At 38.4% G+C, this 18308-nt stretch overlaps 1 long non-coding RNA gene across 1 annotated transcript; it reads right to left on the minus strand.

Annotated features, from left to right (window-relative positions):
• Nucleotides 1–6223: 6223 nt before the first annotated feature.
• On the minus strand, nt 6224–15079 carry LOC108539531 (uncharacterized). The gene is made up of 4 exons (XR_001888413.1): nt 15006–15079; nt 14469–14603; nt 9379–9452; nt 6224–6898 (listed from the first exon to the last, which is right to left on the minus strand). It is a non-coding gene; the product is annotated as an uncharacterized LOC108539531 (long non-coding RNA).
• Nucleotides 15080–18308: the final 3229 nt, after the last annotated feature.

Here is an 18308-nt window from a genome sequence, read left to right on the forward strand (position 1 = left end):
AATATTCCCAACTAGAATGGTTCATTAGTTACAACTGATGAACCTTCATTGACACATCACCCAGAGTCCACAGTTTACATGAGGGTTCACTCTTGGTGTTGTACATTCTGTGGGTTTAAACAAATGTATAATGATATTTATCTGCCATTATGATAGTATACAGAATGGTTTCACTGCTCTAATCATTCTCCATGCTCCACCTGTTCATCTCTGCCTTCTCACTACCTTCTGGCAACCCTGGACCTTTTTACTGTTTTCTTAGTTTTGCTTCATAGTTTTGCCTTTCCCAGGGTGTTGTGTAGTTGGAATTGTACAATATGTAGCTTTTTCAGATTGGCTTATTATACTTAGTGATATGCATTTAAATTTCCTCAATGTCTTCTGTTTTCTGGATAGTTCATATCCTTTTAGCTCTGAATAACCATTGTCCAGATGTACTATAGTTTATTTATCCATTTACCTGATTAAGAACCTCTCGGTTGCTTCCAAGTTTTGACAATCATGAATAAAGCTGCTATAAACATCTGCATGTAGAGTTTTGTATGGACATAAATTTTCAACTCCTTTGGGTAAATACCAAGAAGTGTGACTGCTGGATTATATGATTAGAGTACGTTTAGTTTTGTGAAAAACTGCCAGACTGTCTTTCAAAGTGGCAGTACTATTTTGCATTCCCACCAGCAATGAATGAGAGCTCCTGTTGCTCTGCGTCCTCACCAGCATTTGATGTTGTCAGCGTTCTAGATTTTGGCCATTCTGAGAGATATGTAGTGTTATCTCGTCGTCATTTTAATTTTCATTTCCCTAGTGATATATGATACAAAGTGTTATATGCTTATTTGCCAGCTGTATATCTTCTTTGGTGAGGTACTTGTTAAGGTCTTTGGCCTAGTTTTTTTTTTTTTTTTTTTTTTTTTTTTTTTTTTTTTTTTTTTTTTTAAGATGGAGTCTCGCTCTGTCTCCCAGGCTAGAGTGCAGTGGCACAATCTCGGCTCACTGCAACCTCCACCTCCCGGGTTCAAGCGGTTCTCCTACCCCAGCCTCCAGAGTAGCTGACATTGTAGGCGCCTGCCATCACACCCAGATAATGTTTTGCATTTTTAGTAGAGATGGAGTTTCGCCATGTTGGCCAATTTGGTCTCGAACTCCTAATCTCAGGTGATCTGCCCACCTCGGCCTCCCAAAGTGCTGGAATTACAGGTGTGAGCCACAGCGCCTGACCTGGTCTAGTTTTTAATAGAGTTTTTCATTTTCTTATTGTTGGATTTTAATAGTTCTTTGTATATTTTGAGTAACAGTCTTTTATCAGGTATGTATTTTGCAAATATTTTTGCCCAGTCTGTGGTGTACCTTTGTATTCTCTTGACAGTCTTTCACAGAGCAGAATTTTTAAAATTTTAGTCAGCTTATTAATTCTCATTTTCATGGATCATGCCTTGTTGTCATATCTAAAAAGGCCATCTAGTTTTTTTTCTACGTCGCCTTCTCGGAGTTTTGTAGTCTTGCATTCTACACTTAGGTCTGTTATTCGTATTGAGACAATTTTTGTGAAGGGTGTAACGTTTGTGTCTAGATTCATTCTTTTACATGTCGTTGTCCAGTTGTTCCAGCACAATTTGTTGAAACGATGATCTTTCCCCGTTTTATTGTCAAAACTATTTTCATAATGATAAAAGGCATTATATTTCACCGTCTTGACATTTGCAATGATGTTACAGAGAAATTGTGGGTCAACTGTTGGTGCCTTACATCAAGGCAATGCCTCTAAGCTGCACTGGTAGTCATTGTATTCTTTCTCACTTCCCACTCACAGAAGATGGGAAGAAATAAGGGAGGGAGAAAGGTGTAAAAGAAGAAGAGAAGGAGGGAGTGAAAGCAGGTTGGAGGAAATGTAGAAAGTGGAAAACTGTTTAATATTAAAATGTTCTTGATGAAGAAGCAAAATTTCTAATTTTACTAAATCTTGAGCCTAGAGTTAACATATTTTTAATAGTCTGACAAAATGGAAAGTACATATGAAACACATAAATGCATAGCAAAGTATGATGGTTGTCTCAGGCCAAGCAATTGTGCAACTGTGTAAATTGTGAGCTGAGTTACTTGCTCTTTTCATGTGTCATTATTTATACTAGAATGATCTACTGACCAACAAGCAATGATTATTGAGACTTGGATATTTGGCAGACATTTCTTTGAGAATGAATTAAGCCTGTTACTTCAAAGAAAACAACTAACAGTATTTCTCCTCGACCAATGCTAATATTTGTGATTTCTCTTTTTTGGCGGGGGTTGGCCAGGGAAACAGAGTTTCGCTCTTGTGGCCCAGGCTGGAGTGCAACGGCATGATCTTGGCTCACTGCTACCTCCGTGTCCTGGGTTCAAGAGATTGTCCTGCCTCAGCCTCCTGAGTAGATGGAACTACAGGCACCCACTACTACACCCAGCTAATTTTTGTATTTTTAGTAGAGAAGGGGTTTCTCCATGTTGACCAGGCTAGTCTCGAATTCCTGACCTCAGGTGATCCACCTGCCTCAGCCTCCCAAAGTGCTGGAATTACAGATTTGAGTCACCGTACCTGGTCAATATTTATACTTTCAAGCAAAAATTAGAAAACTGGAAAACTGTATCTGATGCCATAAACTTGACAGTTTCCCAATAGTTAAGGACATTTTTTGGATGAGATTGGTAATGACATTAATGAATGAGATGTTTTTGATATTGGACAATGAAATATGTCAACATTTGGAAGATCTAAACAATTCAAGGAACCAATACTTTCCATATCACCAATATACGGTGATACAAATCATATGTGAGTCATGTGAGTAAAAGACTCATTTGATATACAAAATAGACCAAAGGATTTTGATGCAGAAAAGTGTAAAAATTAATACAGTTTCAGATTCCACATTGCAATAAATCTTCAAGAAATTATTTGTTCAGTTTTGGCCCAGTACAGTGGCTCATGTCTTTAAGCCCCGCATTTTGGGAGGCTGAGACATGAGGATTGCTTGAGGTCAGGAGTTTGAAATCAGCCTGGTCAATATAGTGAGGCCTTGTCTCTACAAAAGAAAAATTTTAAAATTAGCCGGGCATGGTGGCATGCATCTGTAGTCCCAGCTACTGGGGAGGCTGAGGTAGGAGGATCGCTTGAGCCCAGGAGATTGAGGCTACAGTGAGCCCTGATCGTGCCGCTGTACCTGGGTGACAGAGCGAGACCCTATCTAAACAAACAAACAAAAACCACACAAATAAACAAACACAAAAAAGAGAAACTATTTGTTCAGTTTTGGTGTAATGTCAAAGAAGAATATTCACAATTATATTTAAAAAGCTATTAAAATATTCCCCTTTCCAATTACATATCTGGATAAGCCTGGATTTGCTTCATATACTTCAACCAGAACAATGTATCACAATAGATCGATTGCAGAAGAATATTTGATAACATAGCTGTTTCTTGTTAAGCCATAAGTAAAAATGATTTGCCAAAACAATGCAACTTTTCTCATTCATTTTTTTGTTTGGAGCTAACAAAGGGGCCTTGAGACCAAGAGGTTTGAGAACTACTACTGTAGGTGGTTCAGAAGACTTTCAAAGTGTCACTCAAATTTTACTGACTATGGTGACAGATTATTTCATGTTTTCTACTAATTTTCCTCAGGACTAGCTCTGTTCAATTATTTAGTCCTTTATTTATATTACTTCACCAAAGCTTAAGCCGTGGAGCAAACAAATACTAATATACAGAGGATTCTTAACTGTGAAGGCTTCTGAATCCTGAGACCTGCCCGTCTCTTCTTTTCCTTCTCTTGTTACCAGGCTCCATCCTGTTTTCTTGTATAAAGTTATCCAGTGTTCTGGATGCATTTGCAAATCCCATACAAGTCCATTAGTGCTCTTTCTATTAATGTATCCATAGAGACATGGCCCTAAGAAGGAAATTTTAGCCAAATATGGAGGAACAGCCCTTCTTGGATACTTTTCTTCTAGAAGAAATAAAACACAACCCAGAGACCTCAATATAGACAAGAAATGCTTCTTTGAATTAAAAACAAATTATTTCGCTGATCAATTCCAAAGGCTTTCTTTGCAGGAGTGGTAAGAAAGGGCAGACACAATGGCTAGACTCCATGATGTGACATCTGTGTCACAATCCAAAGCTTCTCCTTGGTTAAATCATTTCAGGGAACATAATGTGTGTTACTGTGGATAAAACACTAGGCTGGATGTTAGAAGATACTGGTTTCAGTCCTGGTTTTATTAAAAAATGTTGAGACTATTAAATGTACCATCCACAGAAGATGGTAGATTTCTTTTCTACCTGCTGGGTAGTAAATAAATGAACAATGGACTGGGAATATTGAAGAAAATACCTCAAGTGTTTGGCAATGCTCTATTGGCAGAATATTAGTATGTAATTTTGCATTGCTATTCGTATGAGATATTGATGTGGGAGGGGGGCTGGGAAGTGCTGGGTAGAGAAGGGCTGGTCCCTGGCTAGGGCTCCAACCCCAGGCCTGTGTCCACGGACCTAGGTGAGAGCAGGCATTTCTGTTTTTTATGCCTAAATGTTGCATTTTCCAAGACCACCCTGGCCCACCACACCCCCATCCTGGGCCTATAAAAACCCCTGAGACCCTAGCAGGCAGAGATACAAGCCGCTGGACTTTGTGAGGAACACACTGACAGAAGAGTGGCTGGACATGTAGATGAGTGGAAGAGCACACCGACAGGCACCAGCAGACACCAGCAGGCCATCGATTGGCAGAATGACGTGGATGCTGCGGGGAATCTGGCCAGGGCAGGCAGAGGACAGTCTGACCTCTGAGCTGCCTGACTCCAGAGGAAAACCATCTTCCCACTCCATCTCCCTTCTGGCTCCCCTCCCATCTGCTGAGAGAACGTCCACCGTTCAATAAAAACTTGTGCCCATTCTCCAAACCCATGTGTGATCCAGTTTTTCTGGTAAACCAAGGCAAGAACATGAGATGCAGGGAGGCTTCTGTCCTTGCTATAAGGCAGAGGATCTAATTGAGCTGATTAACACAAGCCATCTATAGATAGCAAAACTAAAAGTGCATACTGTAACACACGCCCACCGGGCTTCTGCTGTAAACATTCACTCCTAGACCCTGCTGTGTGGTTGGAGCCCCACCCCCTGTCCATCTGCATGCTCCCCCTAGAGGTTTGAGCAGTGGGGCACTGAAGAAGCGAGCCACTCCACCCGTCACAGACCCTGTGAGGGGGACAAGGGAACTTTTCCCATTTCAATATGTGATGCTGGGAAAATTGATAATTGCCTTGAGTGAATTTCCTCATTTCTAAAATGTTTCCTCATTTCTAAAATGGAAATTTCTGTGCCTTCCTGGTGCATATCCTAAAACTATAAGGTGCAGTGGAAAAAAGATAAAATTGGGAAGCCAGAGTGCTTAGGTTTCAGCTTTGGCAAGAGCCATTATCCACCAACTGACCTTAGGGAAGTCATTTCCCCAGTCAGCCCCTTTGTTTTCTCAACTTTAAAACAAAAGGAGTGGGCCAAATAATCTAATCTCTTAGGTTCTATCTAGCACTAACATTCTCTAGTCTAGAATCACCTATGATACCAGAAGTGCTAAAACTCTTTCCCAGATTGCATATTATATTCAGGACAGAGCGGGGCCTAGAACTAAGGTCTTCTAGTACTTGAGTTTACAAGGATTTTGTTCTGTCTAATGAGGTGTTCCCAGATAAGCTGAACTCCTGAAAAATTCCTCCTCAATAAGTCAGTCTTAATGATCAAACACTGAAAGCATGAGGTCTCTGCATGAGTAAAAGAAATTACTTTTTTAGGTAAATCTGGAAGGGAGATGCTATCTCCCGAGAACCAGCTGTCAAGAAAGATTTCAAATATTTACTAATTCTAATGGGTTGGAAATGCCCCAACAACATTTGTCCTGGTGTCATTTTCTTAGTTCCAGTCCCAACAGCAATCAAGACATGCAGGGGAATGTGGCAACAATGAAAATAAGGAATTAATCAATCTTTCTTTCTCCAACTCTTCTTAATGGAGGAGCAGTAAGATCAAGGATGTGGCAGAAGAAAGACCTGAGATATAATATATGCTCTATGTTTTATGCCCATTTTATTAAAACAGTCATGGAAATCGAGTTATTTAAAAAAATAAAAACATACATTTCCTTTGAGCTTAGATAGCTTTTATTTTTCATCCAAATCACTTGAAACAAAATCCATGTCTATATTCATCTTATATATGAACAATAAATCAATTGCTTTTTATTGACTGTTCCTCCGCACTTTGCCATGGTAATGGTTAGTTTCTGCACAGTCGATCAGATCAACCAGGCTATTGATTTGATTTGGTCTTTGAAATGGTCCCTGAATTAGGTAACTTTACGTTTTTTGTCTTTTGAATGAAAATCATACTTGCCTAGTGTTTCTTTAAAATGTGGTCTGTATATTACCTGCATCAAAATAATCAGTAATGGTTGTTATAAATGGAGATCCTAAGGCCTTCCTCCTACTCCTTCTAAATCAGAATCCCTAAAGGTGGAGATTCGCAAATTCAATCAACAAGTTCCCCAGGTGATTCTTCTGAAGGTCACCTGTGGAGGTCACCAATGTCCTAACTACCAAACTGATGCCATCTTTACAGTCTTCATCCTACTCAAACTTATTGCAGTATTTGACCTTATGGATTACTTCATTCTTGAAACTTTCTTCCCGATTTCAGGAAGATGCTAAAGTCTCCTTCTCCCTCCAACTCACTTCTCCTTATTTGTTTTCCATTATCATTACTTCCTTTGGCTGGTTCTCAAAATGTAGGATACATTGGTTGACCATCCCACTGAGACAGCATCTGAAAGAGAAAGGTGGCTCCCAAAGCAAAACCAGGGCACTGTTGAGAATGAAAAGGAGAATAGATGTTACATAGGTAACAATAAAACTTGTTCACTACAAATCTGTGCATTTTGAGATCCTTAAGGTCAAGAACCACTCCTCATTCACATCTGAATCTTCAACCCTTAGCATAGGGACTAATACATAGGAGGCTTTCATTCAATCCCTGGTGAATTAATGAATGAATAAATTAAATAAATAAATTCCACAACACTAATTTTGGGATTACTAAGCACTAACTTTGCTATTTAAATAGCCTCTTAGTCTCAGTCTTTCTAAACCATCTTCAGAAAATCTTCGAAAACTAGATATTAATCAATTTTGATCTTTCGGTTAGAATCGTTAAATGGATTCAGATATAAATGTATGCCCTTGGAATTCAAGTACTTCTTTTATGTGTTCCCAGACTATTTTCTTTCAGCACCAGCCTCTAATTCTGTCACAATACCTTATACTACAGGCAAATCATGCCATTCTTCCTTCTAGAAATACTTTACATGTCCTTGCATCTAAATATTTTTCTATGTAAATCCCTCAAACATAAGTGATTTTCTCAAATTCATCTTTGACAGAAAAACAATCTTACTCATCTTTCAAATTTTATTTTAGATGCTACATTCTATGATCAACAGTTATTTATCAAGTTCCTTCTAAGAAGCAGTCACTGAGTTTGGTATTGCAAATAAAAACAAAGACTTGTCTGTTGACTTCATGGCTCTGGAGTTTAGAAATCACTTTATTAGGCAAACCTTCTCCCCCAGGTTTTCATGTCAGCATGTAGTACCTCTGGGTGATGTTTAATACATCCTAACCTGTATTAATGCAGCAATTAGAATGTATCCTATTCCTATGACAAGGGTGTAAGCTTTTTAATGGCACAGGCCAAGTGTCATATAGTTTGCTAGCTCTCAGTATTTTCATAGGAGCTGCTCAATAAAACCTTGATGCATTTGATTTGACTTAATCTATTCCAATCCCTTTAGCTGAGAGATGAAGAAAGTGAAGTCCAGAGAGCTTAAAGAAACTACTCAAGGTCAATTAGCTAGTTAGTAGCAGAGGCAGAGTTAATGCTTGTATTTCTTGAAATGCTCTCATTCAAGTTTAAAAATTAATGTGCGAGAGGAGACCTACTTGTCCCTTTCACATTGTATGTTTTTTGCTAAATCCCTGTCACCTTCATGTTTGTGGACAAATTGTTATTTTAGGTTAGTCCAAGCTAATTCCTTTTCTTTATTTCCATGTTTTTCTATGGAATTTCTTCAGTCCTGTCACACAGTATTTCTTGCAGTATGCATTGAGATTACATGGAGCATTCCAGCTGCAGCCACATCATGATTTTGTATACAGAATGATAATAATGTCTATACATTCCCAGCCTCCTTTCTGATCATGTCCAAGTAATTGCTGGTCTTTTGGCCGTAATATCAGCCTGTGGAGCAAATATTGCAGAGAATGAATGCAAGGTCCCAACAACCCTGTTACACATTGTAACTAATAGTGAATCCATCATCATGTAGGTATCATGTGTATTTATTTTTCTTTCTTTGAATGCATTTCCTGTACAAGCTCACATGGAAATTCATGGGCTAGATATCTACTCTGTCTCACAGCCTGTAATTTACTCACATCAGCTTGGTGTATTACTACATGGAATGGTTTAGCTCCACCTGCCTTCATTGTGTGCCATTTTCAAAATAATTTCTTAAAAATAATATTAGATACATTCCCAAATTAACATCCTGGAGGTTTCTCTGTTATTGATATAACATACAGGAAAAGCATTTTTAAAAATCTACCTTTTGTTTCTTGTATAAGGTACTTTATATGTCTTATACGAGTATATATACGGTATAAGTGCAAGGTACTGGCTTACAGACAAGCTGTCTTCCCTTGTTCATTCTATGCTTAATAAGCTCTAAAACATCTAGAAAATTGACAAAAGTGTCAAGGATTTTTGCAAAACTATGCCCATTGGCTTTCCATGTTCGTATATTTACCAAGTTTGTCAAACAGCTCCAGTAGATAAATGAGAGGTGATTTTCTTTTCCAGAACCACAATAGGTAATGTTTACTTTTGCCTTCAGCGGACTTTTCCCATACTACAGAATCTTCCAGCTACTTAAAATAGGAATTACACAAGGTGTCCTGGAGTGCCCTAAAAAGTGTCTGGAGCAGTGCCTGCATTGTAGTCTTTTCCTTCCCCTGTGAAACTCAAGTTACTTATGATAGGTGCCTTTGGTGCCAGGAGGGACAGGAGACCTAAGGATTGTGGTCTGGTTCTGATTCTGCCACTTGTTGGACTGATGAGTCACTTCTCTTTTCTCCATTTGCTCAGTTGTAAACTCAAATATTTGCAATAAATTGTCTCAACGACTTTCTCTAGCTTTATTTTTTCAAGGATTCTAAAAATCTGTTTTGGTTCACAGTTTCACATTCACTATTCATCTTTCAAAACATTTGGTAGTCTGAGGTCTTTACCTTGTCTGGCTCATCAGTTAATGCTGCAACATCCAGTACATTTTTTAAGATTTCATTGTGTGCCTTTTATGTCTCTAAAAAAAAAAAAAAAAAAAATGAATTGGCCTGTGACTGCCTTTTTGAGCAACAATCAAGGTGAACAAATCTCTCTTAATCTCTGAATGAAATTTTAATGCTCTGTTTTCTTTTTTATTCTTTCCTGTTTGTATTTTTTGGTGTTCAATTTGTTTCCTTTTTTTGCTCTCTCCTTTCTCTCATTCTTTTTTTTTTTTTTTTTTTTCTTTGTGGAGGAACATAAATGGGTTGCAAATCCTCGCATGGTTTCGTGCTATTTATATTACTATCTCACAGAATTAGAAAAGATTGGAGAACACTATGTTTATAATAGGACGAGAACATCAAAACTTTTTTTTTTTTTTTTTTGAGACAGAGTCCGCTCTGTCCGCCCAGGGCTGTAACTGTGGTGGGCCGATCTCGGCCCACTCAAGCTCCGCCTCCCGGGTTCACTGCCATTCTCCTGCCTCAACCCTCCTGAGCAGTTGGAACTACAGGGTGCCCGCCACCGACGCCCGGCTAATTTTTTGTATTTTTTTTCTTTTGTTTTTTAGTAGAGACGGGGTTTCACAGTGTTAGCCACAATGGTCTCAATCTCCTGACCTCATGATCTGCCCGCCTCGGCCTCCCAAAGTGCGGGAATTACAGGTGTGAGCCACCGCGCCCGGCCCAAATTTTTTATTAAAAAGTCTTAATTATGTGATCTTAGGAAAACTACTTAACTTCTCTTATTCTCCATATGCAAAACAAAGATTATAATAAAAATAGTAAACACTTTTCTGAAGACTAAACAAGAGATACTATAAAGCACACTGCAAACTTTTCTACCTAAATGCTATTTGTTATTATTATTACACAATCCCCTAAACTTTTCATTGGCTTAGCTCTCCCTTGCAAGCTGGTGCTTGAATTCAGTTTTGAATTCTAGTTTGCACCCCACACGTTGCATTTTTAAAAGGATAGCCAGAGCAAGCCTTCCTATTTCCACGTGGGCCATCTTTCCCTTTTAAAAACACAATGCCTGTGCTCTGACAAAGGCCTTTTTCCTATGATAGCCATTTGGCAGGGGTTTTGTCTGAGTGCCTGTTGAAGCAGAACGTGTGATTTACTGTTGGTTGCGAAGGTGAAAGATTTTGACAAGTGGAGAAATGGAGAAAGTCTGAGCTTTGTTCATTAACATGCAGTCTACTTTGTATGTGTGTACGGGGTGGGAGACAAAGTAGGGAGGGTTAGACATATGAGTTATATACTTGAAGCCTAATTTGGTTATGGAAACAGATCTGTGTCTGGCAGAAACACATGGCACCCTAGTCCTCAGGCCATCAGTGTTTGGGAAGCTTGATTCATTTAATTGGTAAATCATCTGTCTTGCATTGTTCTCCACCAGTATTATCTGTGAGGCAGCTGCCCACCTTGGCTAATTTAAATATGATTTAGCAGGATAGCCTCCTGTCCCTCCTGCCAGGACATTCAGAGCACCAAATTAATGTTGATTGGCATTTCCCACCCAGGATTTGTGATTCATAGATAAGATTTTGTTGCTGATCTATGGTAGGAAGAGTTAGACAGGATATCTTTATTGCTCCCTTTTCATTGAAGAGGGTTTGGCCCATTCCCCATTTGCTAATTTTCTTTATTTGTCTGCAAGATCCATTGTGTAAGCAGCTGTCATGCAGGTGGGGACTCCTCAAAGCATTCTGGGAAAATGTCCACCATTCCAGGCTGTTCTCCTGTTTGTCTTTCTGTTTTCAAAAAGGGCAACTAATCCTCTAAGTGACTGGGGAAATTATGGTTTCACCTTTTGGGAAACCTGATGAGAAGGTGATTTATTTGATTCAGTCAGCATACTTCCAGATATCACCTTTTATGTGTAAAACATTGTGCTAGATGCTGTGGGTGACAGATATGTGAATCACAAACTATGCATTTAGGAAATCAGTTTAGATATGTCTGCAGATAACCATCTACTCTTGGAAATAATCAATAAAATTTTAGTGATATTTGTGCCTAAATATTCATCTAGTTTTCTTGCATAGATTCCAATCCTTAAGCTACTTCTCTCTTCTGTAATTTTCCCTAGAAGCTATTTTAATTTTCTCCCCTCTTTCCCTTTTCTTCCTAGCTTTTAAAGTTATTGTTTTAAAAGTTAAATATAAAAAATTACATATGATACAATAACACTTATGTGCTTACCCCTAAAATATTTTCACATTTGATTAAGAAATTTATTTTTAAAAGAATATGTCACTGCTAAAATTAAAGTTTTCTCAGTTCTCCTTTGTCTTCCAATGTCCTTCCTTTCTTTACAGAAGTTAACACTATCATGAACTTGACAGTGAATGTGATAGTGATATGTATGTATCAAATCCGTATTTTTAACCTTAACTGCATGTGAATCTATTCATAAAAAATATACAGCATCATACTGAATTTTTAATTTATAAAATTTATATCATACAGTAAACATCATATTGAAATTTGCTTTTTCTCTCAATATTATGATGAGCAGATCTGTGACATTTTATATAGATGGATAGATAGGTATAATCTACCTTATCTCTTTTAATTACTGAATAATATGTCCCATACCACTTTATTTATCCTTTCTTTGCCTAATGGATATTTTCTGTTTTCTACTTTTTGTTTTGTTTTGTTTCTGCTATAATCAACAATGTTTCTGATTTGTTTTTCTAAGACCACCAGAATGGGCACAAAAGAACCAGCGACTAGGCAAGCGTAGGAGCAAAACTGCAAGTTTATTTTGGTCACCTAGCTTCAGGGGAAGAAGGTGGGTAGGGAGAGGTCTGTCGGCCTCCGGCAAATGAGGCCCACAGGGTCGCCCGTGGAGCTCTCCGACGGAGTTCCGACAGTCCCGAACGCAGTGGGGAAGCTGGGAAGTCCGTGAGTGGCATTCCTCTGGGGCGGCTTTTCTAGGAGTGGGAGGGCGATAGGCGGGGCACGGGCGTGTTGGGGGGCGTTCGGCAGGTGCGACCAGGTAAATCTTGGTCTCTTCGGATTGACATCACCTGGCGCATGCCTAGTTGGGCTGCACCTTCCCAGGTGGCCGGCTGCATTTTCGCGCGTGCGGAAAAGTTGGGGCGGGGTGGGGAGGGGATGAAGAACCCGGAAGTGCACCATCTTGCCTCTGTTCATCCAAACAGTTTCAGTGACTATCTTTGAAGATAGCTTCTTTTGCGTATGAGGAAGAATTTATCTGGGGTATATACTTAAAAGTAGAATTACCAGGTCATAGGTTATACAAATATACAATTTTACTAGATATTTCCAAACTATACTTCAAAACAGTTGTGCCAATTTATATTTTTACCAGCAGCGTTTGAGAGTTATCATTTTTCCTTTTCCCTGCCAAAGCTTGATACCTCTGACATGAATATCTTTGCCGACCTAATGGGGTTAAAGAGTATCTTGTCAGTATTTGAATTCTGATTAAAGGTAGGTGGGACTTTTAAAATATTTATATTCTCTTTGGGCTTCATCTTCTATGAATTTCCTTTTGTATCTTTCATTCATTTTCCCATTTGTCTTTTCTAAATTGATTTGTAAAGGTATTTTGAATATTAATGTTTTGCTTGCTATATATGCTGTAAATATTTTCTCTTAGGCTGTGGTATAACTTAATTTTGTTTATGGCATCTTTTGTTCCACAGAAATTTTACATTTTGAAGATTTCTATTTTATTTTGTAGTTAAGAATGCTTTCTTATTTCAAGCTTTTGCTATTTATTCTTACATTGTCTTCTAATACTTTAAAAGATTTTTTCACATTTAATTCATATAGACATTTGGAGTTTGTTTTTGAGTTTGGTTGAAATGAAACTCTAATTTGATTTTATTTTTTATATGAAAAGACAAGTGTTTCAACATCATTTCGATCCCAACTGATTTTATATATCTTCTCTAATCGTATTTCAAGGTCTCAGATATGCTTAGATCTCTTTCTAAACTCCTAATTGTATTGCATTGACTTTTTTTTTCCATCATTACACCTATACCATATTATCTGAATTTCTAGATCTTTATCAAAATATTTGATATCGTTTAGGATAAATTTAAAATAGCAATTTTGCCTTTATGAGTGTTCCACTATTCTTTTCATTTTACCTTAAAAAATTTTATGACAATTAATTTTCACTATCAAGTCTTTGCTTTTACAAATGCTAAGGAGCTGCAGTACCTCTGCTTCAGAATCTTTGTTCTCAAACGGGTCACATACCTTTGACTCTTCTTTGTGTTGATATAAATCCTCTGCATTCTTGCTCTTACCGTTTTTGTCAGCCAAAATGGCCAATGCAATCTTTTTACCAGAGCCTGAATCTTTGTGTCTTGGATTCTAACCACCAACTCAAAAAATCATTTTGCTATTTTTCCCAAGACATATGGAGACAACCATGGGTTGGCAATAATTCCCGGATTTTCTCAACAAACATATTCTCTGAGTTCTCAAAGCATGACTGTGTTGCAATGATATTGCCTAATACAAAACCAAAACAAAATCAAGCATACAAACAGTACGAGTACTAAGAGAAGCTGATATAGAGATGAAAATGAGAAGTAAAGATCTGCAAGAACTCGCAGGAAGGTGAATTACATTTGGCTGGAGCAGTTGAGGGAATCTTCAGAAATATAATGATATTTTAGTTGAAACTTTGAAAATAGGCAAGATTTTCAGACAAAGAAGTGGAAAACAGCATTCCTGATGTAGGGAAATCAAGAGTAAAGCTGTGTTAATAGGATGTAAAAATGGGATTCTGTCAAGTATGGCTCAAGAGCAAAGAGAAGTTCTAGACCACATATGTGGGATTTGCATAGAAGCTGTCCAAGAATCAGTTTCATGGAAAAAATAACAACATATTTTTATTATCTGTACATTCAGTCTATAAAAGAGATTGGAGAGGCCCAAAGAAATTGAAAAGGATTTTTATAGAGAGAGAATTTGTTGAAATGCCGTGAGCTTCTCTCCCCCACCATCACCCCACTCATATACACATAATGGAATAGATGTGGGAGAGTACTTACCCCTCATCTAAAGACAAGTGAGAAGGACTTCAAAGTTGTGTTAATCATGAAGTTTTAATTTTTGCATTTTTATCTTTGACATCTTGTGGTCTTGATAACTCTGGATGGACTGTCTTTCCCAGGGCTAGCTAATTCCTAGAGGTAGCAAACAATTCAATTAGGACCATGCCTTGCATATGCAAACCCACCAAGCTAGAGCTCATGCCCTCAAGTGTTTTCTTTATCAGACTCTTATCTTCTGGGGCACTACTCCCCTGACCTAATCATGCCTGAGCCAGACAACTACGACCTCTCCACATCAGCCTGCTGAAATCATTTAAACTAGTTAATCCTAAATCTACTTAACCCTTCTTAATGGCTCTTTCCTGCAGAAACCACAATAAAGGTCTTGGACACTTCTCCACTTCGTTCCCTCTGCCTCTGACAGACCCTAGTGTTTCCCTGTGGCCCTGCATGGCCTACTGTGCCTCCTGTGTCTGGCGATCTGTGAGTATAACAAACTTCTTCCTTCATCATTTCCATGTCTGCATGTCTTACCATACTAATGAAAATAAATCCTGTGTGCTCTTAAGACAGAAGACTATTTGTTGAGTTTGGTATGGAGAATGGGTCCATAATGGATTGAATTCTAAAAGAATTCAGTAGGGCCTGTGAATTCTAAAGGATAAGTAGAATTCCTGTTGGGAAGTAACTGTGGCATTAAGGTCTTCTAAGAAGCAGATGCCAAGATGGGCTCAAATGTGCAAGATATTTGTGGAAGAACCACCTATGAAGGACAAAGGAACAGAGAACAAGAGCCTTCCCCCATGTCTAATACCTGTGAAAGGAGAGAGAGAAGGAAGAATTCAGTAGGAAGAGCCTGAGGCTGCTGCTTAGTTCTGAGAAAGTCTCAGCAAGGCTGATGGAGAGCCCTTGAGCTGAGGTTGTTCATTAGACAAATCCTGCATCAGGTAGTACTGGTTGTTTTCTAGTAACCCAGCCATGCTCAGTCTTTATGCAGGAGTAGCCCAGGAGAGTGTGGTCTGTGATAAATTCCTTGATGAACACAAAGTTGCAGCAGCTCAGCTATGCTCGTCACAGCAGTTTCTTTTAAGGGAAATCAGAGTGGAACACCTCCATGGCTATCACACCCAACCCAGATTGTGCATTTGCTTATGAACTAGATATGGCCACATGAACAATAGGTGATATTTCCCAGGAGACTCCTGGAGGTGCAATGAGATCTCTGCAGTAAGAGGTTGAATGTGTACCTCTGGATATTCATGGATGAGGAGGGAAGGAATCTTAATTGGCTAACAAGAGGAGATACATAAAGGTATGTTAAGAGAACTGGAGGTAGGAGATCCTCAGTGTTGTGATGGGGAGGAAGTATATTTGAAATTTCCACAGAGCATCCCATGGAAGAAGGAATCAGTATCATATATAGAGATATATGTCTTTCTCTCTCTCTTTCTCTCTCTCAATATCTATCTATCTATCTATCTATCTATCTATCTATCTATCTATCTATCTATCTATCTGTCAGTCCATCTGTCTATCCATCTGTCTATCCATGTGTCTATCTATCTATCTATCTATCCATCCATCCATCCATCCATCCATCCATCCATCCATCCATCCATTCTATCTATCTATCTGCCAAGCTCAGAGAGTACTAATGTCATCTTAGTATAGTACTAGTCCAGTAAGACTTTTTTGTTCCCTTATCTTTTTTTCCCTCTACCAGCACTGGTCCTGTAGAGTTCATACACCGTAATTAGCATCTCGGACAGGAAGAGACCAAAAGACAAAGGAGAGACACAGGAAATAAGCAGAAATGGATTGTATCCCTTTCACCCTTCAGACTTCTCACTTGCAGAGGTTTAAATCACATTTAGGATTCTCCCCGAAAAGAATCTAAAATTTAAAATTTTACTCTAGTGTATTCCCAGTGATATTTAAGTCATCAGTGATGTGCTAACCTTTGTGATAGATCAATGCCTTATGCACTCCTTTAGCTGGCCCTCCTCTTAATACTTCCATGTTGTCTGATCTCAGGTCTTGAGTCCTGGACCTCTCTATTTCCATCCTATCATTTAGCCCCATTTTGTATTTTTTTAGCTTCTTATTCAGTTTAGATTCCATTGTTCATCTCTTCATCCTGTCTTTTGATCCATCATTTCAGCTGCTCACTAGCAACATATTACATATGTGCTTTTGAGTATCATGAAGAAAATCATGCGATGATACAGATGCCACTATAAATTTATGTTCTGCATCACCAGTGGGACCCTCAGGACTGCCCAGCAATCCTTCTGTTTCCCTAGTTAGAATTTTTTCCCTACTATTTTCAAATCTTTGAACACCACCTCTCCTTTCATCTCATTCTCAGATATTCTCTTTCTAATTCATGCAGAAAATAAAAGCCATCATCTTTTATGCCACAAAATTTCCGACTTGCATCTGGGTTATTGCAATAGCCTCCTAACTACTTCTAGTTTTGTCACATTCCAATCCATTTCCCACATTGCAGCTAATCTGATCATTTCACTACCCTGCCTAAAATCTTTCAAACTCATGGGATGGAACACAGACCCCCTAACAGGATATGTACTCTCTTATTACACCGACTCCTGCCTATCTCCATCAGTCTCATTTCTTCCTGTACTCAAATGCGATGCTCCCAACATATTGAACCTCAGTTTTTAAGCTGCTGCTTGGCTCTCTCTGCCCTTCAGACCCTTCTTCACATTTTAATACCCACCTAGAACAGTTTTCTACTCTCTCTTTCTCTGACCAATAATTATCTACCCTTTATGTCTCAGCTTAGACGTACATCCTCCTTTGAAATGTTTTCTGATCACCCCAAACCTGTGTCTGATGCCCCTTCTAGAATCTTCCTAGTGCTCTGCACAGCCATATCATACTATGTAATACAGCATGTTACAATTTCCTTGTCTGTCTTTCCTGCTCTAAGAGGGCTAAAACTGTGTCTCTGTTATTTACAAATGTATTTCCAGATCTAAACAGAGTTCCTAGAAACATAAATCACTCAATAAATGCCTGCTGAATGAAAAAATGTGAATAGTCACTCTAAAATGCTATTGTCACTTAGAAGGAAAACAAAAACAAGTAACTTTATGAAACAGCTTATAATTAGGGAATCTTGGCTATGGATCCCTCAAGTAAGTTATTTAGAAACATACAGGCATAATCTGAACAGTGTATGGGTATTTATACATGTGATGAAAATGTGAGCTCGGACCAAAGCACCCACCAAATCAGCAGATAATTTTGCACCTTATACCATAAAGAAACCTACTACTGTAGTTGGCTGACATTCATAATTAATATCTTGTAATAACCCAAATGCCTTTATTTCTATCTGAATCTTTGTGATAAAATTACTAATAAGCCTCTTTCTCAACATGAATAACAATTACATTTCTTCTGGTAAAAGATATGCAAGTGCATTTCCCTTCATAAATGAGAGTTAGAGTCAATGAATGCAACAACTCTTTTTACCTCCACAACTCTGTTGCAGTAAAATGGTCATATAGAATTCTAGCAAAATGCCATACATTATCCTCCTTAAAAATTAGCATCTTTAGTGCCACAATGAATACTGATTTATAGACTTCTTAAATATCCTCTTATAACATTTTTTTAGCATAAGATAGCTAACATCTCTGAGTTAGAATGTATTAGAATAACATTACCCAAAGCAACCGCTGTAACTCAGTAGCTTCCCAGTTGAAAGACGCCTTTTCCTGCTGGGCTGAAAGTGAATGCAGTGTTAGGAAAGCCCTTGCTTTCAACTTTTATTAGGTGGTAACTACAACCTAACAGGGCTAATTGAGT

This window comes from Rhinopithecus bieti, unplaced genomic scaffold (assembly GCF_001698545.2).
Source record: "Rhinopithecus bieti isolate Rb0 unplaced genomic scaffold, ASM169854v2 scaffold_15813, whole genome shotgun sequence".
Taxonomy (NCBI): domain Eukaryota; kingdom Metazoa; phylum Chordata; class Mammalia; order Primates; family Cercopithecidae; genus Rhinopithecus; species Rhinopithecus bieti.